Here is a 27,526-nt window from a genome sequence, read left to right as displayed (position 1 = left end):
GAAATAATGCAGAGGATGCAGAATGCTCTCAAATTCAAAATGTTTAGGCCTATCTGTGAAAATATTTGAATATATTAAACACACACACACACACACACACACACAGTAAAATCTAATCAAGTGAAGTAGCATCCTGGGTATTAGGTTGCAATTTTTTATTAGATGAAAGAAAGAGGTCATGCTATCAGGCAAACTCAGATTTGATGGTTAACGTTATGTGTCAACTTGACTGAAGCAGGGGTGGCCAGATATTTGGTTAAACATGATTTCTGGGTGTTAACTGTGAGGTTTTTCCAGATGAGATTAGCGTTTGAATCTGTGGACTCAGTGAAGCAGATGGCACTCCCCAGTGTGGGTGGGCATCATCTAATCCATCGAGGACCTGAAAGGACAAAATGCAGAGGAAGGAGAATTCACCTTTTTCTGTCTTACTGTTTGAACTGAGACATGGATCTTCTCCACCCTTGGGCTGGGACTTACGCCATCAGTTCCCCTAGTATCTAGGCCTTCAGACTTGAACTTAACTATAGCACTGAATTTCCTGGATATCCAGCTTGCAGGTGGCAGATTGGGGAGACTTCTCAGCCTCCATAATCATGTGATTGATATATATATATATAAATATATATTTAGAGAGAGAGAGAGAACTGTGACTAATACACAAGGAAAATGACAACCACCTTCTCTAAATATGGAAACCATGATACAGTAACTGAAAATCTTGGCTTAGTAATTGGGATTGAAAAAAAACCCAATGTAGTCAGCATCCTAGCCAATATTTCTGTTTGTTAGGCCACCCCAACCAGTTGTTTTCTTGAAAATTTTAGAATTAAGTCCAGAAATGTTTAAGAGAATCAGTCTCACAGTTTAAATATTTTCTTGGTACTGTGCTGAAGAATAATACCTATCGTGTATGGTACTTACAAACTTGGCACACTTAAAAGAATGGGGTCTATTGCAGAAACAGTTCAGTCTTGTGATTCCAACTTAAAACATGTACATCTTAATTGATCTGAACTCATTGTTTTAGTGGAAAGGAATGAGAAAAATTCTTACTGAGTTTATGACATTGAAGTTTTAAGAGGATTTAGGACATACTACATTAAAACATTTTACTTATCAGAGATAAAAGGATTTAGGTTCCTTGGAAAGATTATTTGTCAGATCATTGAAGTTTTAGAAAGGTAATTAATCATTTAAACTGCAGTTTAAATTGCTTAAGGGAGTTTATGTGTAAAAATGAAACTAAGGATCAAACCTCTCCATACTAAGTGTCTAAGCTGCTGTAACAAATCACCACAAACTAGGTGGCTTAAAACAACTGAAATATATTTTCTCCCAGTTCTGGAGGCTAAGAGCCTGAAATAAAGGTGTCAGCAGGGCCACGTTCCCTCTGAAGTTTCTAGGACAGAATCCTTCCTTGTGTGGCTCCTCTCTGGCTCTTGGTTCTTCTTGACTTGTGTCAGCATATGTGTAATCTTCACCTCCACCTTCACCTGGCCTTCTTCTCTGCTTCTTTTTGGTCTCTATATAGACACTGTCACTTAATACAGTGCAATGTCATCTTTATCCTTACCTAAATCTCATCTGCAAAGATCCTATTTCCAAGTTAGGTCACATTCTGAGGTTCTGGGTGGACGTGAATGTGAGAACACTGTGCTACCCACTTAGGAGTGATCATCATAATTTGCTAGACTCATAAGTAGAAAAATATTTTTAATTTTAAGATTACTGAGACCAAGGCCTTTGGAAGTGTTTCTTTAACAAACTGATCATTAATTTGGCAACCAAGGTAACCTCTGAGTAATCTAATTCTGTACTCAATTACTTTCAAGGTCACCAAACAATGCATATTAAAACAGAAAATTCTTTTATGACAAAAAGGCTCTGGCAAGATAGCTTTTCTTATTCTTACTCTACTTTTGTCTTTGAAGAGGCCAGAGTTTCTGCCTGAGATTCACCTAAACTAAGAAGTCTTGGGCATAATGAACACCTGTCAGGACAGGTAGCTGTAGCTTAAGAATAGGATCCCTTAGGGTACCTGGGTGGCTCAGTCAGTTAAGCATTTTCCTCAGGCTCAGATCATGATCCAGGGTCCTGGGATCCAGCCCCGTGTCCAGCTTCACACTCAGCTGGGAATCTGCTTCTCCCTCTGTGTTCCAACCCCTGTGCTCTCTTTTGCAAATTAAAAAAAAAAAAAAAAAAAACCTTTAAAGAATAAAATTCCCTATCAAAGGCCCAAAGAACAGTGAAAACACCAAGAAGAAGCAGCACTAAAGAATACAGCTGCAAAGATCTAGTCTCATGTCAAGCCAAAAATATCTTTTAGCCAATTAAAGGAAAGTAGAGCACAACAAAAACATAATTCGTTAGCTTTTGCTATTTTTAGAGCTTTCAGAAAGCAGAATTCTAGGACAGAAGTGATTTTTTATATAAAACCATCTTGGTTAGCTCCAGTCTATTTTCCCGAAGTCAAATGATCCTGAGTAGAGATGAACTCATTCCAGACTTCTTAGATGATGGCTTTTACTACACTGACAGCTGCTGGGGGCTCAAGTCAGGGCGCTGCAGGTCTGAGTCCTGCCCACGAGAACATTCTGGATCTTCATTACATCCTAGAGACAACCCATGGCAAGATCCTAGAGGAAATGGTGCACCACATGGTCGTCTCCAGGCTCTGGCCTGCAACAAGGAATGATAAATAATAAGGAAGCTTCTATTTGAAAGAGAGATTAGAGGCTTCTCAAGATGCTCTCCACTTAACCTAGCTGTACAAACAGCAAGCGAAGCAAAGGTACCAAGAGCAATGATTCCTGGAGGTTGATTTCCTGAAAGAAGCCTACATAAAACTCTATTCAGCTGTAAGAAATAGGCCTCTTTTAACATTCACTATATGTGGCTTTACAAATGTACCTCCTTTTCAAACAGTCGTGATATTTCTTGAGTAGTATCCCCTCTCTTTAAGGAGATTGGATGTCAAATCCTTTGATTTACAAGTATAGTTCAACTTATCCTTTAAGAAACATTATTGTTACTTATTCAACAGCCCCCAAGCTGAATAAGGAACACTCTTGAGACAGGTACTCTCCCCCAAAGAACTCAAAACACTTTATATTAGTTGTCAAAATATTTCAGATTGGGGGTGATGGGGAGAAAAAATACAGAAAATAGAAACATTAACTGATATAATAATGGGAAAGAATTTTCTAGGTGTAAAAGAAAAAACATATAAGATGCTAGAAATAAATTAAAGACAAATAATAGGCTAAGAAGATGTTTTCAAATAATAAAATAAAGTATAATGGAAACATTTAATAGGCTTTGTTCATAAAGAGCTCTAATATCAATGAGAAAATATTAATGGACCATTTCAATGCAGCAAGGGACTTGAACAAGCACTTTACAAAAGAAAAAAATGACTCCAAACCTGAATATTCAACATTATTAATCAACAAAGACATTCACAACAGAAGCCATTTTCACCTATTGACTGGCTCAGATTTAATGTGTATGTAGAACTTGCTGAGCACTATTATATAGCACTATTCTGTGTGTTTTACAGCTGCCAGTCACTTAATTCTTGCAAGAACTCAACATTAGTAGGGACTATTATTACTCCCATTTTATAGACAAGGAGATTGAACACAGAAATGTAAGTAATTTAACCGAGTCCATGTGACTTTAAACTCAATAGTCTGGCTCCCTACTCGTGCTCTTTAAAAAAAATTAAAAAAGATTTACTTCTTTATTTTAGATAGATCGTGTTTGTGCACAGGAGTAGGGGGAACAGAGGGAGAGAGAGAATCCTCAAGCAAACTCCCCGCTGAGTGCAGAGCCCATCATGGGGCTAGAGGTGGGGTTCAATCCCAGGACCCTGAGATTATGACCTGAGCCAAAATCAAGAGTTGGCCTCCTAACTGACTGAGCCACCCAGGTGCCCCACCCCCAGGCTTTTAACTGCTGTGTGTGACTTCCTCTCTGAGTGCTTGCAACGGACTGAATGTTTGTGTCCACCCAAAATTCATATGTCGAAATCTTTGCCCCCAATATGATGGTATTAGAAATGAGATTTTTGAGAGATAAATAGACCCTGACGGTGGAGTTCTCACAAAGAGGATTAGTACCCATATAAAAGGGACCCAGAGAGAAAGCTCTCATTAGATGAGAAGTCAGCAGTCTGAAACCCAGGAGAGGGCTCTCACCATAGCCGGGCTACGCTGCTTTTGAACTTCCTGCCTCTAGAACTGTAAGACATTAATTTCTGATCTTGAACTTCCAGCCTCTAGAAGTGGAGAAATAAATTTCTGTTGTTTATAAACCACCATGTCTACGGTATTTTATGATAGTAGCCTGAAAAAATATACAGTAGTGTTGGGTGCAGTGAAACTCCCTTTCACATATTGTTGAAGGGACAGGCAAATTGGTACAGTTGTTATAATGAGTATAAATGGTAAGTGGAAGAGTAACTTGTGTAAAAGTTCTGAAATATCTGTATGGAATAAGATACATTTTTTAAAAGGGATGAAAACCTTGATGACAATGAATAGTCTATATGTGGAATGGCCCCCACTGACAACTATGGCACCAGGAATGAACACTGAAAAAGGGGTCTCTCCTCAGGGCTAAGTTGCTGGCAAAGCTGCAACCACAAAAATACAAAGAAGTAAAGGGTTAAACACGTGTGACTGTGGAGGTCACATTTGGTGCCTCATCTTTCTAACAAAGTCACTGGCAGAAAGAGGAGTCATAGGAAGGAGGAGAGAGACAATACCAGGCATAATCACCCTATGGATCATGGTGAGGAATCAGAAGGGATAAATTAAAATGTTTTCTGAGATGCAGAAAGATGGCCTTTACACCAGGCAATGGGGATTTTCAACAGATTGGGACTTGGTGGTGAGCCATGTTAGTCTAGACTCAGAAGGAGTCTAAAGGATTCTTAAAAAAAAAAAAAAGAATTAAGACAGAGTCAGGGATCCAAGGATCGGCGCTGATGGAATGTCAAGAAAAAAAAAGCAAAGAAGAAGAAAAAAAAAAGATACAAGGATCATGTTGGACCATTACGTGATGCAAGGTAAATGTCAGGAAACAGTACCCAGGAATACCACGCACAGACCCTGCAGTTCTTGCATTTGTGAATCGAGTCAGTGGGAGTTCTTCAAATCATCCAACTGAAAATGTCAGGGAACAAATCGATAGTCTTCCAGAAAACCAAGCATTTAGAAGAAGAAAATGGAAGAAAATTTCTGTCTCTCATGGCCTTCCTTTATCAGAATCTGGGAAAACTGGCTTTCACTTACTTGATAAAGACTATCACTTGCTTCCTTCCGTACTAGCTGTGGATATGGCCACTGACACAATGAAGATACAGAATATGGCCATCACCCTACATAGTTTCCTTGTGTTCTTCTGCAGACAATTTCCTGTGCCCCCTCTCCTGACCAAATCTGCTTCCACCATTAGAGTAGTTTTGCCTGGTCTAGAAATTCATGTAAATGGAATATAGTAAGTACTCTTTTGTTCTGGCTTCTTTTACTCAATGTAATGTTTTAAAAAGTCATCCTTTGTTGTGCATCAATAGTTTGCTCCTTTATATTGCTAAAAAGTATTCCATTGGGTGACTATCTCAATTTGTCGATCCATTTCCTTGATGGATGACCTGGACCTTTTCCAGTTTGGGGCTTAATTAAAAGCAGCTGTGAACATTCATGTACAAGTCATTTTGAGGATATGTTTTCATTTCTCTTGGGCAAAACTGTAGCAGTGGAATTGGGGTCTTATGCAAAGCATGTGTTTTACTTTATAGGAAAGTGTCAAATTGTTTTCTAAAGTGGTTATACCATTTTTCCATTTTTTTCTTTACTTTTAATTGTGGCAAAATACAGCTCAGTAATGTTAGTACATTCATATTGTTGTGCAACTAATCTCCGGAACTCTTTTCACTGTGCAAAACTGAAACTTTTTATCCATTAAACAACTCCCCATGCCTCTCTCCCCTTCCACAAGTCCCTGGCAAGTCATTTTACTCTCTGTCTCTGAATTTGACTACTCTGGGTACTCATATAAATTGAATCATGCAGTATTTGTTTTTTTGTGACTGACTTATTTCACTTAGCTTCATCCATGTGCTCTTCATTTTCAAGGCTGAATCATATTCTGTTGTATGCATATGCCACATTTTGTTTTTATCTATTCATCTGTTGATGAACACTTGGGTTGCTTCTAATTTTTTGGCTATTATAAATATTACTGCTAAGAACATGAATATACGAATATCTCTTTAAGATCTTTATTTGAGTTCTTTTGGCAATGTATTCAGAAATGGAATTGCCTGATCATATGGTAAAAATATTTTTTATTTTTTTGAGGAAGCTCCATAGTGTTTTCCACAGTGGCTGCACCATTTTACAATCCCACCAGGAGTGCACAAAAGTTTCAATTTCTCCATATCTTCATCAATACTTGTTATTTTCTGTGTTTTTTTTTAAGATTTTATTGATTTATTCGTGAGAGACAGACAAAGAAAAGCAGAGACATAGGCGGTGGGAGAAGCAGGCTCCCTTCAGGGAGCCCAATGTGGGACTTGATCCCAGGACCCTGGGATCATGACTGGAGCCAAAGGCAGATAGATGCTCAACCACTGAGCCACCCAGGCATCCCATTTTCTGTTTTTTGTTTTGTTTTGTTTTGTTTTTTTAATGATTTTCCTACTGGGTAAAGACTTGATTGTAGTTTGATGTGCACTTTTCCTAATGATTAGTGATGTTGAGCCTCTTTGTATGTGCTTTTTTGGCCATTTGTGTATCTTCTTGGGGCCAATGTCTATTCAAGTCCTTGGCCTATTTTTAAATTAGGCTATCTTTGTTGTTGCTAGGTCGAAGGAGTTCTTTATATATTCTGGATATTAACTTCTTATCAGATATATGATTTGCAGATATTTTCTTCCAACCTGGAGGTTGCTTTGCCACTCATTTTAATGAGACCTCCCAATGATTTACACATAAATTTCACTTTGAGAAGTGCTAGCCTGGATCTTGTTTCTCCATTGATTGGGACTCGTGATCATTCTTCTTTTATCATTGCAAGAAAATCCATACACCCCATCTTTATATTTGTGAATGTATTAGAATGCCTCTGTAAAAGACAAGGATTCTTAAAAAAAATATTCACTACTATTTTATTCACACTATTTTTATCGACAATAACTGCATAATATTATGAAATATATAACAGTCATGCTGATGGTTGAAGTTGCCAGTTATTGTGACAGGAATTGATGCAAATACAAAGGTGGACAGCCAGGAGATGATGCCCAAGGCACGAGGGGGAGTGACAGATGTCACAAGATGATAAAGAGGGAGGAAGTTTTCAAGTCAGGCAGTCTCATTCCTCAAAGGAATCCCAACACCCCTCACCCCCACCTCCAAGAAAGGCAGAGATATGTTTTGGAAATGACAATGGGAAGCAAAGAGGAAAACTTTGAGTCAGGTACAAGGTGTATAAAAGCAAAAATAGCCACTACTTGAGCAATTTGAAGTAAGAAGAGTAGTCACGGGGAGAACCAGGTTTCAGGTGAATTCGGGAGGTGTAAGAAACATTCATCAAAGAGAATAAATGTATGAGGGTCATCTGATCGCAGACCTGGGAGGCACAGTGAAAAATATGGATATGGGTGAGGATGAGGAGGGGGTAGAGAATCAAGTTAGATTTATGAGGGAGATGTTCTGGACAGTGTGGGTCATGATTAGGTGACAATACATCCCCAGTTTTCCCAAGATGGTCCTAGTTTTTATCTGTCATCCTGACATGCAATTTAGTATATGCCCAGGTTCAGACAATAAATTATGTGGTCTCCCTAGACATAAAGCTTGATTGAAAAAGTTTGTTCTCCAGGCAGTGGCTTAGTGAATAAGGAGGTGCAGCATGGTGGGATCGGTCCTGAGAGCCAACCTGTTCTGGTTCCATGTAACTTTGGAGTGACTACCCCACTGCATGTGGGCAGCCAGTGTCTAGGATGGTCTTTTCTCCATCAGTAAGTCCACTGGAGGTGAAGAATTTTAGACTTTTAACCCAGAAATTCTGCAGCATAGTGTCTCTCGCAAGGAAGGTAATCAATACTGCAAAGATTATTTAGGGGAAAAAAAGCTGTTTCAGTATTACTCATAACAAGCTGGATTCCCTAAGATAAATTAGAAAATAATTAACCATCTTTGAATGAACTAGCTCTACCTCTCTCCCGGGGAGCAAGCTACACAGAAGTATCCAGGCATGACATGTCTGAGTCTCAAATAACTACCTTCAACCACAGCATCTGCCATTGTGACCTTTGATTTCGAGACTCATATTTGATACCATTTAAATATATATTTGTGAAGTTTTGATAATATCAGTGAATTTAAAATGCATATTAATTGTTGAATTTTTCTATTTTTTGAGTTACTTTAATGCGTATTTTCTAGATAATTATAAATGTTGCAGTTTTCCAAGAGTTAATGATATAAAATTGCTCAGAATGCCCACTTATGATTTCTGAATTCCTTATATTTTTATTTGTAATAAAATAAAAATAAAAATTTTTATCTGTAATATTTTTATTTGTAATTTAATCCAGATCTAGTTTTTTGACTTCATTATTTCTTGTTTTATATCTCATTCATTTCTATTCCTACCTTTGTTTCTGTCCTTATACTTACCTTATTTGTTTATCTAGCTCTTGAGATAACTTCTTAATTCATTTCTTTTTAATACTTCTTGCTTTTAAAAGAAAAAAGAAGGCATATAAGGTTATAAATTTACTTCTAAATATGGATATTTGGATTCCACAAGTTTTGATACACCATACTTTAGTATTGAGTTTTAAGTCAATTTTATAATCCTCTTCCATGAATTCTTTTAGAGTAAGTTTTCAGGACTGAAGCCATATGGTATTTTCAAAAGTGATTTTATTCCTGACTTCCCATTTAATTGGATTATGGTGAAAGCACATGGTCTGTATAATATTGAATCTTTGACAATTGCTGAAATTTCTTAGTAATCTAGAGTGTGGTTAATTTTTGAATGTCCTATATACTTTTTTGTGAATGTACTTTAACACCATATAATATCTATTTGTTGGAGGCAGAGTTCTAAATATCTATTAGATAAAGCTAGATTATTTTGTAAATAATTTTTTAAGATTTTATTTATTTTTATGACAGAATGAGCATATAAGCAGAGGGAGTGGCAGAGGGAGAGGGAGAAGCAGGCTCCCCACTGAGCAGGGAGCCTGATGCAGGGGCTCCATCTCACGACCCCAGGATCTTGACCTGAGCCAAAGGCAGATGCTTAACCAACTGAGCCACCCAAGTGCCCTGTTTTGTAAATCTTCTGATCCTTTACTAATTTTTGCTCTAATTCATTGGATTCTGATTGAGATATATTAAAGTCTACTACTATGGTTGTGGTTTTGTCCATCTCTTTTCCTCCTCCTCCTCCTCTTCTTCCTCTTCTTCCTCCTCCTCCTCCTCCTCTTCTTCTCCTTTCTTCTTCTCCTTCTTCTTCTTCTTCTTCTTCTTCTTCTTCTTCTTCTTCTTCTTCTTCTTCTTCTTCTTCTTCTTCTTTTCCTGTAATCTCTATGCCCAACATGGGGCTCAAACTCATAACCCTGAGATTGAGAATCATGTGCTCTACTGACTGAACCAGCCAGGCACTCTTCACTCCTTTCTTTTGGTTCCTTGAATGGTATATCTTTTCCCGAGCCCTCTTTTTAAATACACTTCTTTATTTTGTAATAATGACATACTCAAGAAATTTGCAAAAACACAAAAAAATGCACAAGGAGTTTTGTGCACACTTCAGCTCCCTTCAATGTTCACATCTTGAAGAACTATGCATCCCTTTATTTTAAATGTCTAAAGTATGCTTCTTGCAAGGAAGAACAACTAGATTTTGTTTCTTCGTCCAATTTGATACTTTCAGTCATTTTACTTTTTAAAATTTTAATTCCAGTATCATTAATATACCATGTTAAATTAAATTCAGGTGTACAATATAGTGATTCAAGACTTCTATATATTACTCAGTTCCCATCATGATAATTGTACTCTGAATCCTCTTTGTCTATTTCACCCGTCCCCCTACCCATCTCCCCCCCTGATAATCATCAGTTTGTTCTCTATGGTTAAGAGTCTGTTTTTTCTTTATCTCATTTTTCTTTATGTTATTTGTTTTTTTTTGTTTCTTAAACTCAACATGAGTGAAATCGTATGGTATTTGTCTTTCTCTGACTTCTTTTGCTTAGCATTATACTCTCTAGTTCCATCCATGTCATTGCAAATGGCAAGATTTTATTCTTTTTATGCTTGAATAATATTCCCATATATATGTATATACTGATATACATATCATATCTTCTTTTTCCATTCATCTATTGATGGACACGGGCTGATTCCATAATTTGGCTCTTGCAAATACTGCAATAAACGTAGGGGTCCATGTATCCTTTTGAATTAAGGTTTTCATATTATTTTTTAAAGATTTTATTTATTTATTCATGAGGACACAAAGAGAGAGAGAGAGAGAGGCAGAGACACAGGCAGAGGCAGAAGCAGGCTCCATGCAGGAAGCCTGATGTGGGACTTGATCCTGGGACTCCAGGATCATGCCCTGAGCTGAAGCAGGTGCATAACCACTGAGCCACCAAGGTGTCGCAAGGTTTTCATATTCTTTGGGTAAATACTCAGGAGGACAATTACTGGATCATATGGTAATTCTATTTTTAATCTTTTGAGGAACCTCCATATTATTTTCCAAGTGGCTGCACCAATTTGCATTCCCACCGACAGTGCACAAGGGTTCCTTTTCCTCCACATCCTCACCAACATATTTCCTGGTTTTTTAACTTTATCCATTCCGACAGGTATATGGTGATATCTCATTGTGGTTTTGATTTGCATTTTCCTAATGATTACTGATGTTGAGCATCTTTTCATGAGTCTGTAGCCATCTGTATGTCTTCTTTAGAGAAATGTCTTTCTGCCATTCTTAATTGGATTATTTGGCGAAGGTGTTGGTATTGACTTGTATCTGTTCTTTATGTATTTTGGATACTAACTTTTTATTGGATATGTCATTTGCAAATATATTATGCCATTCTACAGGTTGTCTTTTAGTTTTGTTGATTGTTTCCTTCACTGTGCAGAAGCTTTTTATCTTCATGTAATCTCAATAGTTTATTTTTGCTTTTGTTTCCCTTGCCTCAGGAGACATATCTAGCAAGAAGTAGTTGCAGCTGATGTCAAAGGGGTTACTGCCTGTGCTGTCTTCTAGGAATTTTATCATTTCAGGTCTCACATTTAGGTCCTTAATCCATTTTGAGTTTATTTTTGTGTTTGGTATAAGAAAGTGGTCTAGTTTTATTTTTTTGCATATACCTGTCCAGTTTTCCCAACATGATCTGTTGAAGAAACTTTTTCCCATTGGATATTCATGCCTCCTATGTCTAAGATGAATTGACCATATAATTGTAGGTCCATTTTGGGGCTTTCTATTCTGTTCCATTGATCAAGGTGTCTATCTTTGTGCCATTACCATACGTACCATACGTACTAGCTTTATAGCATATTCTGAAATCTGGAAGTATGTTGCCTCCAGTTTTTTTTTCCTTTTTCAAGATTTCTTTGGCTGTGTGGGGTCTTTGTGGTTTCAAATAAATTTTAGGACTGTTTATTCTAGTTCTGTGAAAAATGCTGTTGATGTTTTGATAAGGATTACATTAAATCTGCAGATTGTTTTGGGTGGTATGAATATTTTAACAATATTTGTTCTCTTCTATTTGTTCGTGTTATCTTTAATTTCTTTCACCAGTGTTTTATAGTTTTCAGAGTACAGATCTTTCACCTCCTTGGTTAAGTTTATTCCTAGGCATTTTATTATTTCTGGTGCAATGATAATTTTAATCATTTTAAAAGGTGCGTTTAATCTGTTTACCTTGAGAGCTGTTACTGATACAGCTGGAATTGTTTCTACTTTCTTATTTTCTTTCTTTGCTTTTTCATTTTCTGCTCATCCTCCTTGTTATTGGTTTTCTGATTTCTTTTTTTTCTGATCTTTGATTTTCTTGTTGTTTAAAGGTGTAAGTTTATTTTTTAGTCAGTACTACTCTCACTAGAATATTATATCTATTTCCATATTTCAGTTATTTCTTGTATCCCAGTTCCTTTTCTCTGAGTTCAGCTTTCTCCTTGCTGATATGCATTCTTTAATAATTTTTATTATTTTTTTAATTGAGAAAATGTGTGTGGTAAATTCTGGTCTTAGTATATCCATCATTCTCTGAGTTTAAAAGTCTAGGTGGATAATTGTTTGCCTTTAGGACATTTGAGATACATCTCTATGCATCTATCTTTGCTGATGATACTTCCATAGTCATCATTCATGTGGAAATCTTTCTGCCTGATAACTTTTAAATTTTCCCAGGGAGTTTTGCGGTAATACATCTTGTTTGTATTTATTTTTATTTTCTTCCTTAGCGCTTTGACTAACTACCCTTTTCACTTAAAGACTTATGTTTGGATTCAATTATGGAAAAGCCTTTACTAATCTCTTTAAGAATAATTTGTCCACTATCCCCTCATTTTCTTTCTCTGTGCCTTCCAACAGGAATACAGGGAGGCTTTTCAATGTAATCACTATTTCCGGGTGAATATTTCCATTAACTAACTTTTCCCTTCCATTAGGTGCAATAGTTTATTCCATTTCTCTTAAGAATAATTTTCATTTCTAATATTTATAGTTCATTATATTTCATGTCCATCCATTCTTGGTTCATCTATGCCTATTTTGTTTCAGAATACTTTCTCTCCCATTTACTTTTTTTTGAGGAAGATATTTCCTTTTATATTCTCTTTAAGTAACTTAAAATATTTGTTTTAAAGTCTTTTCAGATATTCCCATTATTTTTAATTCTTTTGAATTGTGTTTACTTCGTGATTTTGCCAGTTGTCTTTCTCGGCATTATAATTCTATATGCATTATGAGTATTTGATTTGTAGTCTCTTTAGGGGTTGTTTCTGTTTTTGTTTTCAATCTCCCCGGTTGGGCGGTTGCTGACACCCACTCCCTGGGACCCGGTGCAGAGCCATCCATCCCTTGCAGGGAGGTACCACGGGAGGTGCTGCAGTTCAGTCACTGAGCCGCTAGGCGGCCTGCTTCGCGCAGCTCTTGCGAGTTCATGCCCTTCCTCTTGAGGGCGGCAGAGTCACAGAAACCCCCCTGGCAAGCAATGAGCACAGCAGAAATTCCGAATTTTGTTTCAGAGGCAGAAGATCCACACCTGTCTTTGCTTTCACAGCCAGCTAACTCTGGCTCAGTCTTTGCTGGAGTAATTTACCCTCCAGGGCCAACCTCCCAGTTCTCTCTGCCCCGTTCCAGAAGCTTGGTTCTGGTCTTCGACTTGCTCACTCACTTCTCGTTGGTTCCTAGTCTATATTGATCTTTTTTTTGTTTTTGAATATAACTAGGTGCTTTTATTTTTCCGTATTATACTTTGCCCACCGCTGTTGTGCTCGGAACAGCAGGAATGTCCCATTAGAATGGAGATTCTGTATTAATTCCAGCTCAAAGGGTTTAAAAAGAAAAATATGATTTTAAGGCTTAGAATATTTTACTGTGGCTTCTCAAAAATGTTGCAAGGCATAGTAACTATGTGCACCGATAAGAGCTTGTAACAGCCCTGTCTTCAGTGGCTAATAGGTAGCATTTTTAAAGACTATAAAGCAACAGCCCACTAAGCATTTGTTGTGTCTTGTGATTTCTTTTCTTTTTGAAAACTGGGACTTTTCCCAAATTTATGTTCAGACTCATAGTCCTTTCTCTTTCTTGAAAATTGCAACAATTAATGAGGAAAATTAAAACCTCGAAGGGCAAAAAATACTGCCAAACTAGTAATGGCAGGCACAGAAAACAGAAGAAAAATAGAATATCAGAATGCAAAGAGTGACTTTACCTTCCTGGTTCTGTTCCTTGATGGAAAGATGATCTTATTCCTCTGGGGTTGCTAAGAGAGTGGAAGAGAAGCTAATTTCCAAATAGCAGTTGGTTATGGGGAGGAAAAAAAATCTATGCCACAGGGAATAATTTTTTTCCAAAAATATATTTTTAGTTTTAGTTTCATGCTGTTTTTAATTCTCTCTGGGTATGATGCCCCTGACATTTTCTTCAACAAAACTCATGCCAGAATGGAAGCTCCTCTTGAAGTATGCATTTCTTACCGTAAATTTAATGGAATGTTAAGAGTCTAAATTTTAAAGCATGAATACAATAGAAATGACTTGTGCATCCTCAAAGCCTTATATTTGAGGAATTTTTAGGCGGAGTTCATCATATTGAGTGCTAGCTTATTAGCATATCAGAGATGGTGATGGTGTGTAACTCTATTGAACAAGTTACTATACAAATAACAAGAGATGTGAAGTGGAGAATACTGCATGGCTATTGATCCCAATTATCAAAAGGTATTTTCTCTTTTAATTTCCCATAATGAGTTTAAGAGGTTTTTTTCTTTTTCCTTTATTTTGTTTTTTTCTTTTCTAAGGAATAAACTCTATGTTTCTATGTGTTGCCTATTAGGAAGAAATATTGGTGCTTTTTTCTTTTCTTTTCTTTTCTTTTTTTTTGGTGCTTTTTTCAAAGGGAGTTTTGTGGATGTTGTGTGCATGCATGTGAGTTTGAATATACACATAAACATTTACATACACAACACATATACTGGCCAAGAGAGCTCGGTAAAGGAACATCCTAAACTCCATTCTTAGGGCAGCCTTTATAGATTTCTTTTAACATCTCTGTTTTTAGTTCGAGAATTGCTAATTGTGCAAAGAATGCTATAAAGTTGCTCACCATTAAGAGAAATGGTGAAACTCATAAGCCTCTCGTACTGAAAGCCAAACTAAAGCAGCGCTTTGGGAAGTATGTTGGAAAGTAAGCACTGACTATGGAGCCAGGTGGATCTGGACTGGACTCTCCTTGGCCACTGATTCATTGTGTAACCTTGGGGACTTGTGAGTTTTCCGCCCATCTCCCTACCTATAAAGAGAAGATGATCTCTGGCCTGAACACTTGCATGATGTCAATGCTCTTTGACTAGTGATGTATCCAGAAACTAGGACAGGGAAGCTATTAGAATAAGAAAATATGAGGATTATGACTGTGAAAATATGTTTCAAAGCAAGTGGCATGCAGAGTAAACGATCTAAAGATTACATGGGTTGTTAGGTCCTGTCTCAGAAAAGAAGTCCTATCTGAGGGAACTTAGCTTTAGATGGTGGATACTGGTCATGAAATTATGTGTCCTGAACTCTTTAATGGTTTCTCACTTCTCAAGCCCCCCTAGCTGTAACCTACTGGAACTCCTATAGGTTATTAGTTCTCTGTTCAAATGTTTTCTGACTTGGCATCACGAGTGGGACACTTATCATCATTATCAACATTTGTTAGCAGATTAAGAAACATAGCAGGTTAACAAACTTTAGGGTGTTAGGAGCTCTTTTGTAACTACAGCAAGGTGTCCTTGTGAGAAGCTTTAAAAATGAACTTCACACTGAAAGTGGCACCTGGAGAGGAACTCCTACTGCAATCCCTGCTAAACTGTGTGGAACATCTGTGCAAACACTGACAATGATAAAAAACTCATAGCACACTGCAACCAGGATTGACATACACCCAGCTCCCTGGATTTCAAAGATACACCCCAAATTGTAAGTCAAAGATGAAGATGAAATAGGAAGAATTAGTCATGGTCTGCCCTCTGCCCTAACCCAGGGGACACTTGTGGTGCCTTCCAGATTACCTGCCAAACTATTTTGCTCTCAACCCTTACCAGTGTCCCAAGACAAAATATAGAGGTATTAACACAGTCCCCCACAATGAGACTTGCATTTGTCCCTCACATTTATGCCCAACACATTCCTCACTCAAAATCACCACAATAGCCCATCATGAATCAGATACTGTTGGTATCAATGTTATAGATGAGAACCAAGCCCTCGCCATCTGCCTCCAAATTAGATATCAAAATAAAATGCCCTTTTTAGCTTGTAAAAAACTCTGTTAATTGGGATGTTCCTGTTCCTAGAAGCCGAAACGAGGAGATACAACAATATAATACCTCATCTTTTCTAAAGCTGATTTTATGTGATTCATGATCCTTTTTCCCTTTCTTTCAAAACTACTTAAAAAAAAAAAAAAAAGCCAGCTCTTGTTAACCTAAGCAGTTTTTGCAAGTCTCCGGTCATGCTGAACTTTCACTTTTTAAATGCTATTTCCAGAGATAACCTTTCTGTCTTTCCTCTTTGTCCTTGCTTTTGTATCCCTTTTTACACATGATCTTTTAAAAGCTATAAGTTTATTTATATCCTGCCCCATTAGGAAATAGATGGCATGTTACTGCTTAGAGATCTTAAATAATTTCATAATCAAGGAACCCAAAATATGCCTTGCCTGAGCCCTGGCGAAGTCTGACCTGAGCTATCCCAAATATACAGGTTTTAGTGTTATTCTCACAGTTTTGTTTTTTTTTTTTAAGGCAGGCTCTATGACTTGCTTAGTAATGTGATCACCTTCTCAAACCAGGTAATTTTTTAAAAATACATTTTATTTTTATAATCATTTTGGATTTATAGAAAAACTGAAAAAACAATATAGAGAATTCAGAGAAGTATACATACTCTATACTGAATTTTTCCTTATTAGCATCTTACATTAGTGTGGTATAATTTTTCACAGCTTTTGAACCGAAGTGATACAGTATTACTTACTAAAGCCCAGCTTGTCATTCATTTCATTCAAATGGCTTCATCCATTTTCCCTATTGATTTCCTGTATTCAATTTCAACGATTACTGCTCTAAATTTTTATTTTATTTTTTCCTGCTTGGTTTCATCTTAAATTGCCCTTCTTTCTCTAGTTTCCTAAAGTGGGAGCTTAGATTATTGACATTAAGCGCATTGACATATACACTTAATGCTATAAATTTTCCTTGAAACTCTGCTTTTCACTACATCCCAAGAACTTGGCTAAGTTGTATTACCTTTTTCATTTAGTGCAAAACATTTTTGCTACCTCTTGAGAATTCTTTAATCCATGAGTTATTTGGGAATGTGTTTTTAAATAATTTTTAAGATTTTATTTATTTATTTGACAGAGACAGAGAGAACACAAACAGGGGGAGTGGCAGAAGGAGACTTCCCGCTGAGCAAGGGAGCCAGTGGGACTTGATCCCAGGACCCCAGGATCATGACCTGAGCCAAAGGCAGATGCTCAACTGACTGAGTTGCCCAGGAGCGCCAGTTTGATTCCTAAACCCTAGGGATTTTCTATATGTCTTTCTGTTGTCTGGTTCTAGGTTAACTCCGTTATGATCTGAGAACATTCTTTGCCTGATTTCTGGGTGTGTGTTTTTTTTAAAAGATTTATTTATTTATTTTGGAAAGAGAAAAAGAGAGAGAGAGGAAGAGGGAGAGAGAGAATCCTCCACTGAGGATGGAGCCCTACACAGGGCTTGACCCCAGGACCCTGAGATTACAACCTGAGCTGAAATCAAGAGTTGGATGCTTAACCAACTGAATCATTCAGGGGCCCCTGATTTCTATTTTTTTTTAATTTATTCAGGTTTGTTCCATGGTCTGTATTGGTATATGCTTCACGGTAGCCTGAGAAGAATGTGTATTTTGCTGTTTTGGATGAAGAATTCTGTAGCTGTCAATTAGATCCGGTTGATTGATGATGCTGTTCAAATAAACTCCATCCTTACTGATTTTCTGCCTGCTTGAACTATCAATTACTCAAAGAGAGGAGTGTTGAAGTCTCCACTACAATAGTGGATTTATCTATTTCTCCTTAAAGTTCTATTCATTTTTGTATTTTGACACTGTGGCGTGGTGCATACATGTTAAAGATTATTTTGTCTTCTTGAAGAGGACCATTATTTTTATGCAGTGCCCTTCTTTATCCCTGAAATTTTTCCTTACCCTGCAGTATCTATTTTGTCTGGAATTTTATATAGTTTTTCCATCTTTTTAAAAATTAATGGTACCGGGACGCCTGGGTGGCTCAGTGGTTGAGTGTCTGCCTTTGGCTCAGGGCGTGGTCCTGGGGTCCTTAGGTCAAGTTCTGCATCAGACTCCCTGTGGGGAGCCCACTTCTCCCTCTGCCTATGTCTCTGCTTCTCTCTGTGTATCTCTCATGAATAAGTAAATAAAATCTTAAAAAAATAAAATTAAAAAATAAACATTAATGGTAGCATGATATGCCTTTCTCTATCCTTTTGCTTTTGAACTGAGGCTTTATATTTAAAGTAGGTTTCTTATAATTGACTTTTGATTTTTAATCCATTTTGACAATCTTTGTCTTTTAATTCATATATTTAGACCATTCTCATTTAAAGTAACTATTGATAAATTTGGATAAATGTTTACTATGTTTTTAACCTATTTTCTATTCCTTGCCTTTATTCTTTCTCCCTCCCTTTTTCTGACTCCTTTGCCTTAATTGGGTATTTCATATGATTCTGTTTTAGCTCCTTTCTTTTTTTTTTTTTTTTTAGATTTTATTTATTTATTCATGATAGAGAGAAAGAGAGAGAGGGAGAGAGAGGCAGAGACACAGGCAGAGGGAGAAGCAGGCTCCATGCAGGGAACCGGACACGGGACTCCAGGATCACACCCTGGTCCAAAGGCAGGCGCTAAACCGCTGAGCCACTCAGGGATCCCCTCTTAGCACATCAGCTATTCTTCTAATTTTTAGTTCCTCTAGAGTTTGTAATATATATATTTTAACTCATCAAAGTCAACCTTCAGATAGCCTTATACCACATATAGTGCAGATACTTTATAACAGAGTATCCCAATTCCTCCTTTTTATAAAAGATTATATTCAATTTTCACTTATTTCTTCTCCAACAGTCTTCCTTTCTTTCATGTAGATCTAAGTTTCTACATCTATATCAGCTTCCTTCTCTTTGAAGAACTTCTTGAAAATTTCTTATAGGACGTGTCTGCTGACAATGGAGTCTCCCACTTTTTGTCTGTCTGTTTCTCTTTCATTTTTAAAGAATACTTTTATGGAATTTAGAATTCTAGATTGGTGGGTATTTTTCTCTCCATGTTTTTTTTAAAATATTTTACTTATTTATTAGAGAGAAAGAGAGAGAGAGAGAGAGAGCACAAGCCAAGGTGGAGAGGCAGAGGGTGAGGGAAAAGCAAACTCACCACTGAGCAAGGAGCCAGGATCCTGGGATCATGTCCTGAGCCGAAGGCAGATACTTAACCGACTGAGCCACCCAAGTGCCCTTCCTCTCTATGCTTTAAATATTTCACTTTATTCTTTTCTTGCTTCATGTTTTCTGATGAGATATCTACTGTAATTCTTATCCTTGATCTTCTATATGTCTATATTGTTGTTTTCTTCTTTTTTTAAATTTTTTTTATTTATTTATGATAGTTACACAGAGAGAGAGAGAGAGAGAGAGAGAGAGAGAGAGAGAGAGGAGGCAGAGACACAGGCAGAGGGAGAAGCAGGCTCCATGCAGGGAGCCTGATGTGGGACTTGATCCCGAGTCTCCAGGATCAGGCCCCAGGCCGAAGGCAGCGCCAAACCGCTGAGCCACCTGGGCTGCCCTGTATAGACTTTTTGGTTGTTATCTAGTTGGTGTTCTCTGACCTTCCTAGATCTGTGGTTTTATGTCTCATTAATTTTGGAAAATCCCCACCTATAATTACTTCAAATATTTTTCCTCCTTCATTCTCTTTATCTCTTTCTGGTATTCTAGTTACGTGCAAGTTATGCTTTTTGAAATTATTCCACACAAGTTGGATGTTCTGTTCCATTTTATTCATTCTTTCTTCTTTTTATATTTTAGTTTGGAAAGTTTCTATTGACAAATCAAACTCACTGATTCTTTTCTGTGTTAAATCCAGTCTGCTAATAAACTCACCCAAAGCATTCCACATTTCTGTTATAGGGCTTTAAATTCTAGCAACTAATTTTAATTCTTTCATCAGGTTCCCATCTTTCTGCTTACATTTCCGATCTGCTGTTGCATGTTGTCTATCTTTCCCATTATAGCTCTTGCCATAGCAATCTTAGAATGATCCTGTGTCTGATGGTTCCAAACCTTGTGCCTCATCTGAGTCTTGTTCTGATGCTTGTGTTGTCTTTTGGTATCTTTTGGGACTTTGGGGCTTTGCTTCTTCATCTTTCTTTCTTTCTTTCTTTCTTTCTTTCTTTCTTTCTTTCTTTTTTCTTTTGCCTTTCAGCATGTCTGGAATTTTTTCTGTTGAAGGCCAGACATGATGGGTCAGGTAATAAGACCTAAGTTTTAAGGCTTTACAGTGTGTTTCTATGTTATTTTGATTAGAAGTTGGGCTGTGTTTAAAGTTTACTGTAACCATGGGTGCCAATGCCTTAAGAATCCTCTAGTGTCCTTATTTTTGTTTTTGTTCTAATGATTTTTTTATTTATTTGAGAGAGAGTGTGTGAGTGAGTGGGGAGGGGTGGGTAGCAGAGGGAGAGGGAAAGAATCTCAAGCAGACTGCTCAGGAATGGGTCTGGCTCTCAGGTCTCTGAAGTCATGACCTGAGCCAGAATCAGGAGTTGAAGCTTATCTGACTAATCTACCCAGGTACCACTTGTGTACTTGTTTTTCTCTTCCCTGATGATTCTGGGACTCCTTAAGAACTACTCCATAGTCTGCATCTGCAGTTTTTTATTTTCTAAGAAAGGAATCAAAAGGAAATGCTAGGAATCAAAGACATTGTGACAACTGTCCACTCTGATGATACGGAAGCACTGTCAGTGTGGTGATAAGGTGTGGGGCAGGAGAAGCATTCTTTAACCCTTTGATTAAATCCCAGCATTTCTGTAGATCTCTGGGCTTTGACCTTCACAAACATTTGTTATCTTGCCATCCCTAAATGAGAAGTCTGGAGGTGGTCAGAGCACCAGAGATGCCCTTCCCCAGTTGAGAAAATATTCTGGGAAAGTCTATTCCATTGGGGAGTTCTCCTTTGTTAAGGATGCTCTGAGCTTGTTTTACAAGGACTATTATTTCTCTCCACCAGAGTCAGAGGGGATCTTTCCTGGCTCTTCATCTTGAGAACCTGATGGGACTCTGGAGGTAAAAACATAGGAAAATGTGGGAGTCCCCTTTAGACTGGGTCCCAGGAGTTTTTAACAATCAAGCTAGTTCACATGTAGCCTCCAGAAGTTTATCAAAATTGTTGGTTAAGTCTTCCTGCCGGGGTATACAGCTCCACCAAGTGCTGTTAGACTCGAGCAGGTATTGGCTGTGACTCTGAACTCACTTGTCTCCACATTTAGTGTGGCAGGTTTGCCCTGTGACTTCAACTCTCTGATGGCTCCAAAAAAAGTCATAGATTTTTAGTTTGTTCAGCTGCTTCTTATTGCACACTCTTTACATGTTGGAACTGAAGCCAGAAGGTCTTTGGATGTTTAATTTTAATTTTTATATGCTAAACCCAAGAAGAAGATGCTGTGAATGTGACATACATAATATTCCCATAGTAATGATTTATTCCCAAGTGTAGGTTAAAATTTCAATTTGCTCTAGTACCGTATCCAAAAATAAGCATAAACACATCATATCAGAATGCATGATTTTAGGCCAAGGATTTCATGCTGCTAGTGATTTGTTAATGTGACTTTCCCATTTAGACTGCTATCACCACCCGAAAGGCTATAGTTTTTTTCTTTCCTCTCTCTTCTTTCTGCTATGTCCAGTGTTGAGTATCCTTTACTGAGGAAGTTTTGATGTATATGCTGACAGCTCTTGGAGTCATGAAATACTTTTACATGTTTTGTTAAACTTTCTCCTACCCTGATGTAAAACTTTATTATTACATCTCTTGTTTCATTTTCTGTGAACTCGGAAACTTAAAACTCTCTGTCTCATTGTAAAACAGACCTTGGAATTTCAAGACTTGAAAGAATCTGAGCTGATACTATGATACAAATTTTACAGAAGCACCAAAAGCACCCAGTAATTGAAGTAAACAACATTTTGATGCAATATTTTTTAATAGATGCAAAAAAAATCCACGATGAACAAAATCTAAAAAGCTTTAAATAACATCAGGATCAGTATATTGTCTTGTCTAAAGATTGCAAATCCTTCACATGTAGGGCAAGCCTAGAACCAACTCGTTGTTTGCTCATAACACAATTGAGACAAGTTATAGTCTTTAATAAGACTTTATTCAAGGTTCAGAGGTTACAGAAAGTCATTTTCAATGCAATAGAGAAGCAATTTTATTTTAGCTATCAAAGGAAAGTCACCCTTATTAGGTGTTGGCCCAACGTGTATGAAGATAGAGTATCTTACCCTCCACTAGAGCACCCTAGAGCTTGTCTCCTGACATTAGTGTCCCATCTTACCAGCAGAAGACCCACATGACAGAACCAGACTCCATCCACTTCTTCCCTAAGTCTTCCTCTAGATTAGTTCAGATTTCAAGTCAATCAGACACTGAATGATCAGTTTTAATTTCTTCCTCTAGAATGCACTTCTTCCTGGGTAATTAATGTTGAGAATATTCCTTGCATACAGGGCGTTAGATTTGTCATACGGCCTCTGTAGGGAATTACATCAGAACACATGAGTACAACATCAGAACATTTCTCCAGATATGATGATTCTGTTTTAACAGCTCCACAAGCAGTGGTTCAACAGCATCGTCTGGGCTGGATTCCATCTGGGGTATCTACTTCCCTCTTTGTGTGAGATGAAGATGGGGCTTCCCAGGGTTTCCACCAACATCAGATCTCAGCTCCTGATCACTTGTGAACAATTTCTCAAATGATAGAAGCAATAAGACACATACATGTCCACAAAACTGAGTAGCAAATCATAGGCATGTGTAACTAAATTCAAACAGACAAATAGGATACACTGTCTACAGATGCCACCCTGCCTTAATTCTCTCCCTCTCTCTCTTTTGATTATATTACACAGATCTTTCTACATCTTTAGGTATTCCTTTCCAGTTTAAAATATCTGCTTAATATACACATAGCCAGGGCAGCCCAGGTGGCTCAGCGGTTTAGTGCTGCCTTCAGCCCAGGGCCTGATCCTGGGGTCCTGGGATTGAGTCCCACATCAGGCTCCCTACATGGAGCCTGCTTCTCCCTCTGCCTGTGTCTCTACCTCTCTCTCTCTCTCTGTTTCTCATGAATAAATAAATAAAATTTTAAAAATCTTAAAATATATATATTTTAATAATATATATTATTATAAAATAATAATCCCTTCTGATGATTTCCCCCAAAATAGAGGCCTCAGGATATATTCAGATTTTCACTTCCTGCAAAGTTTCCACCAATGTGATTAAGGTTTTGAAAATACCAAATTTTAGCGAGAGCACCATGTTACAATCACTTTGTTCTTTCTTTTGGTATATCAGCACCAGTCACTAAAAAAGATGTCAAAATTTCACTGGTCCTAAAAGTAAGGAAAAATTTATAAGATGTTTATAAAGTTGAATGTACTTAAACGATACTTCTTTATTCCTTGATTATTATTTAATAATTATTGTTTCATTAATTAGGAACTTATTTAACAATTATTTTTCTTGACTTTTAAAAAAAAAATTTTTTTTTAGAGAGGGAGTGGTGAGGAGGAGCAGAGAGAGGAGGAGAGAACCGGACTCCCCACTGAGCATGGAGCCTGACTTGGGGCTCAATCTCATGATTTTGAGATCATAACCTGAGCTGAAATCAAGAGTCAGATGCTTAATTGACTGAGCCATCCAGGCACCTTGATTTATTCTTTATTCTATTTTACTGTTAATAAATTATGATAATAGTGAAGGGGAGCAGAATATGCCACCCCAAGAGATGTCACTTTGGCATATTGATTATTTCAAATTAAAGCTACTTGAGAAATAGCCAGTTTAGGAAGGACACTCTGACCCTCCTTTGTCCCCCTGAGAGCAACAAATAAATTTCCCATGTGAAAGGTACAGTCCCTGTACTAGAAGGGTAGAAAGCCTTATCTTTATGACCAAGAAGTCTGTGTAAGCAAATTTTGTTATTTTTTCACTAATTTACTACTCCAAACCCAAACCCCTTTGTGCTGACAATTTTCCATAAATTTATTGTGGGTTTGTTTTTTGTTGTTATTGTTTTTTGTTTTGTTTTGTTTTGTCTACAAGAACATCAGCTTCCTGCTTTGATCACTTCTTTAGACTCACATTTTTATGGGGCTCTCACATGTATGAAAATTACTTTTTTTCCCCTGTTAAGCTATCTTATGTCAATTTAATGATTATGTCATTCAAAAACCTAGAAATGAAGAGGGAAATGTTTCCTTCCCTACAATATCATATGTTGGTGTTTTGAACTCCTGATTTGGCAAAATAAAAAGTCTGAAACCATGTGTCATCCACATAGGATTATTGGTTTGTGGGATTGCTTTCATTGTTTTCTGTGGGCTGAATTGTGCCCTCCTCTTCAAATTCATATGTTGAAGTCCTAGCCCCTAGTACCTCAAAATAACCATATTTGGAAATGAGGCCTTTAAGTAGGCAATTAAGTTCAAGTGAGGTCATTAACGTGAACCCTAACTCAAATATGACTGGTGTCCTTTTGAAGAGAAGATTAGGGCAGACATACATACACATAAAAGAAACATCATGTGAAGACACAGATAAGACAGCCATTTGTAAGCCGAGGAGAGAGAGTCTGCTTTTTTTTTTTTTTAATTTTCTATAAGGGAGAGAGAGTCCTTAGAAGAAACCAACCCTAGTGATACCCTGATCTTGGACTTCTAGCCACCAAAACTATAAGAAAATAAATTTCTGTTTACATTGCCCAATCTATGGTACTTTATTAAGGCAGTTCCAGCAAAATAAGATATTATTGTTGGTATTGTGTTTGTAATTTTACCCTTCCTTGAAATCTCAAAATCTTAAGAATCTTGTTTTAATTGATTATGGTGCAGTTTGTCTTGCAAGAAGATCACAAATGCTTCTTTTATACCTCCTAGCACAACATAGACATTTAATCGGTATTTGTTGAAATCTAGAGATATGGAAGAAATTCCCAGAAAGATCACTGGGAAATTCTAGATTAAGAAAATGCTTCAATACAGTCCCAACAGACAAAGTGGCAACTGTCTGACTGTTAATACTAAACCCAAACTTGAAAAACAAGATTCATTTTGACAGGATTTGCTTTACAAGGACCATTTTTCTTTATAGATTTTATTCTATGAACAGAAATCATCATTTCCTCTTTGTCTTTTTCCCATTCTCCATTTCGCCCTTGTGATTTATTATTGATCCTCATTAGGGGACTTTTCTCTCCACCTCCTCATTACAGTGAAATTACTTCAGAAATACACTCTAAGAACCAATTATGCTTTCCTAAGAATCCCATTCGAGGTCCACTTGTTAGAGGCAGTTAGTTAGGTTCTAACAGGTTACCCAGAGGCCAGCAAAGGGGAAGTCACAGGCCTGTCCTGGCAGCACTCCCCAAGGAGCCGATCAAACCAGATGAGGCCAAGATGGCAGATGCCATGACAGGAAACCCCTTGCCAAATAAGGAAGAAAAGGCAGGAAACTCTGCTTACAAGAAATCCCCACCCCAAGTAATGAATATTTCTTTCACCTCCCAGTTAACAACTGTTAATAGAAGACAGAAACCCAAACCCCAGGGCATATAGCTCGCTTGATCTCTCAAGCTTGCCCACTTTCACATCTAAAGAGGGTACTTTCACTTTATTAAACTTTCCCACTGTGTCACTTGTTTACTGTGCTCTGTCAGTCCTTGAATTCTTATGACAAGACCAAGAACCTTCGGCGACATCTTTGGAAAGAGTTGAGTCAAGGGCTGGGATCTCCTCAGTTCACCTGGAAAAACACTTCAATCAAGTCCCAATGATGATGACAAAGAAAGGCCACACAATCCTTATTTTCTCTAGCAGAGTTCCAAATACATGTTATTGTCCATGCTCATCATTATTAATGATTCATAGATTTTTTTAAAGATTTTATTTATTCATGAGAATACACAGAGAGGAGAGAGAGAGAGGCAGAGACACAGGCAGAGGGAGAAGCAGGCTCCATGCAGGGAGCCCGAGGTGGGACTCAATCCTGGGTCTCCAGGATCCCGCCCTGGACTGAAGGCAATGCTAAACCACTGAGCCACCGGGGCTGCCCTGATTCATAGATTTAAAACAGGAAAAGCAATTCTTACTTGATGTGTTTAGTTCTGGCTTTAGCACCAATGAATCTCAACGAATCTCTTATGAATTTCCTTCAACTGTGCAAAAGTCTTTGTCCTCACTGGAGTGCAACCAGTATCTTGATATGGAAAATTGAATCTTTCTTTTAAAAGATTTTATTTATTTATTCATGAGAGATACAGAAAGGCAGAAACACAAGCGACCTGATGTAGGACTTGATCCCAGGACTCTGGGATCAGGACCTGAACTGAAGGCAGATGCTTAACCAGTGAGCCACCCAGGCATCCCTGGAAAACTGAATCTTAAACAGATTAGGTTTCCCACTTCAGGTGGAAAGAAAACCAAACAACAACCAAAAAAAATTGAAAAAGCACCACACACAAGAACAGCTATTCTTTAAAACAAGGTAAAATACAACTTATTCTCGTCTTAATTGGGAAAATCACCTTGCACATTCAGTGTGACAACAGGAAATGGTCTAAAATGAGAATCTCCTTGAAAATCATGGTCTTGTCAAGGCAGGCTTCGTAACAGAAAACATTTGTGTAACCTCAGCTCGAGCACTTTCCACTTGTGACTATCACAATATGCTCTGTGGGGGTGTTAATGAATACATCTGTTGGCCTCCCTGCACAGCTGAATAATATCTGAAAACAGATCTGTTTTTCACATTTCAGGAAAAGGCCCAGGGAATGCTCGCTGATGAACAGTGTGGAGTTACGTAAGTTCCCTTACTTGCCTCTTAAACTAACACTAAAAGATGCAGGAGTCACTGAACACCTGCTGGAACGCAGGGGCATATTATTCACTTTGAAGCCATAAAGTGCCCAGGCAGACATTTTTATCCATTACCTCTCCTTTTGATAAACAAGGCTGTCCTCGCTTTGGGCTTCCAGGGTTATCTATCTTGACTTCCTACAGGGGAGGGAGACACTACACCAGCCTCTTGCCAGAAATGTAGCCTTAAGGGGTCCATTTCCTTCTTTCTAAAGAGCATAGAAGCAGCAGTAAAGGCTGTAATCTGCTGCCACCAGGCCTCACAGTGGTTCCAAGCCGGGGAAGATTTACCTGCTATGTCATCGCAAAGAGAAGCAGTTTCAGCAGTTTCCAGACTCATTACAGATTTGTTTTTTGCTTGCTGACTCCGATGAGATCAAATGCGTTCACTCAGCCGCTCTGATTCCAAGAACTGAATTCTGATGTTTGGCCCGGTTCCCCATCCTCATTTTAGCAACACCCCCCAAAATAGATGCTTCCTCTTGATTCAGCTGCATTATTAGATTTGTTTTC

The 27,526-nt window shown here is 37.7% G+C and overlaps 1 long non-coding RNA gene across 1 annotated transcript; it reads right to left on the bottom strand.

Annotated features, from left to right (window-relative positions):
- Window positions 1-140: 140 nt before the first annotated feature.
- On the bottom strand, window positions 141-27,526 carry LOC140621305 (uncharacterized). The gene is made up of 2 exons (XR_012021030.1): window positions 27,305-27,526; window positions 141-382 (listed from the first exon to the last, which is right to left on the bottom strand). It is a non-coding gene; the product is annotated as an uncharacterized lncRNA (long non-coding RNA).

Source organism: Canis lupus, chromosome 30, assembly GCF_048164855.1.
Source record: "Canis lupus baileyi chromosome 30, mCanLup2.hap1, whole genome shotgun sequence".
NCBI classification, from domain to species: Eukaryota; Metazoa; Chordata; class Mammalia; order Carnivora; family Canidae; genus Canis; species Canis lupus.
Note: the sequence above shows the minus strand (reverse complement) of the source record. Positions and strands in the feature narration are given on the sequence as shown.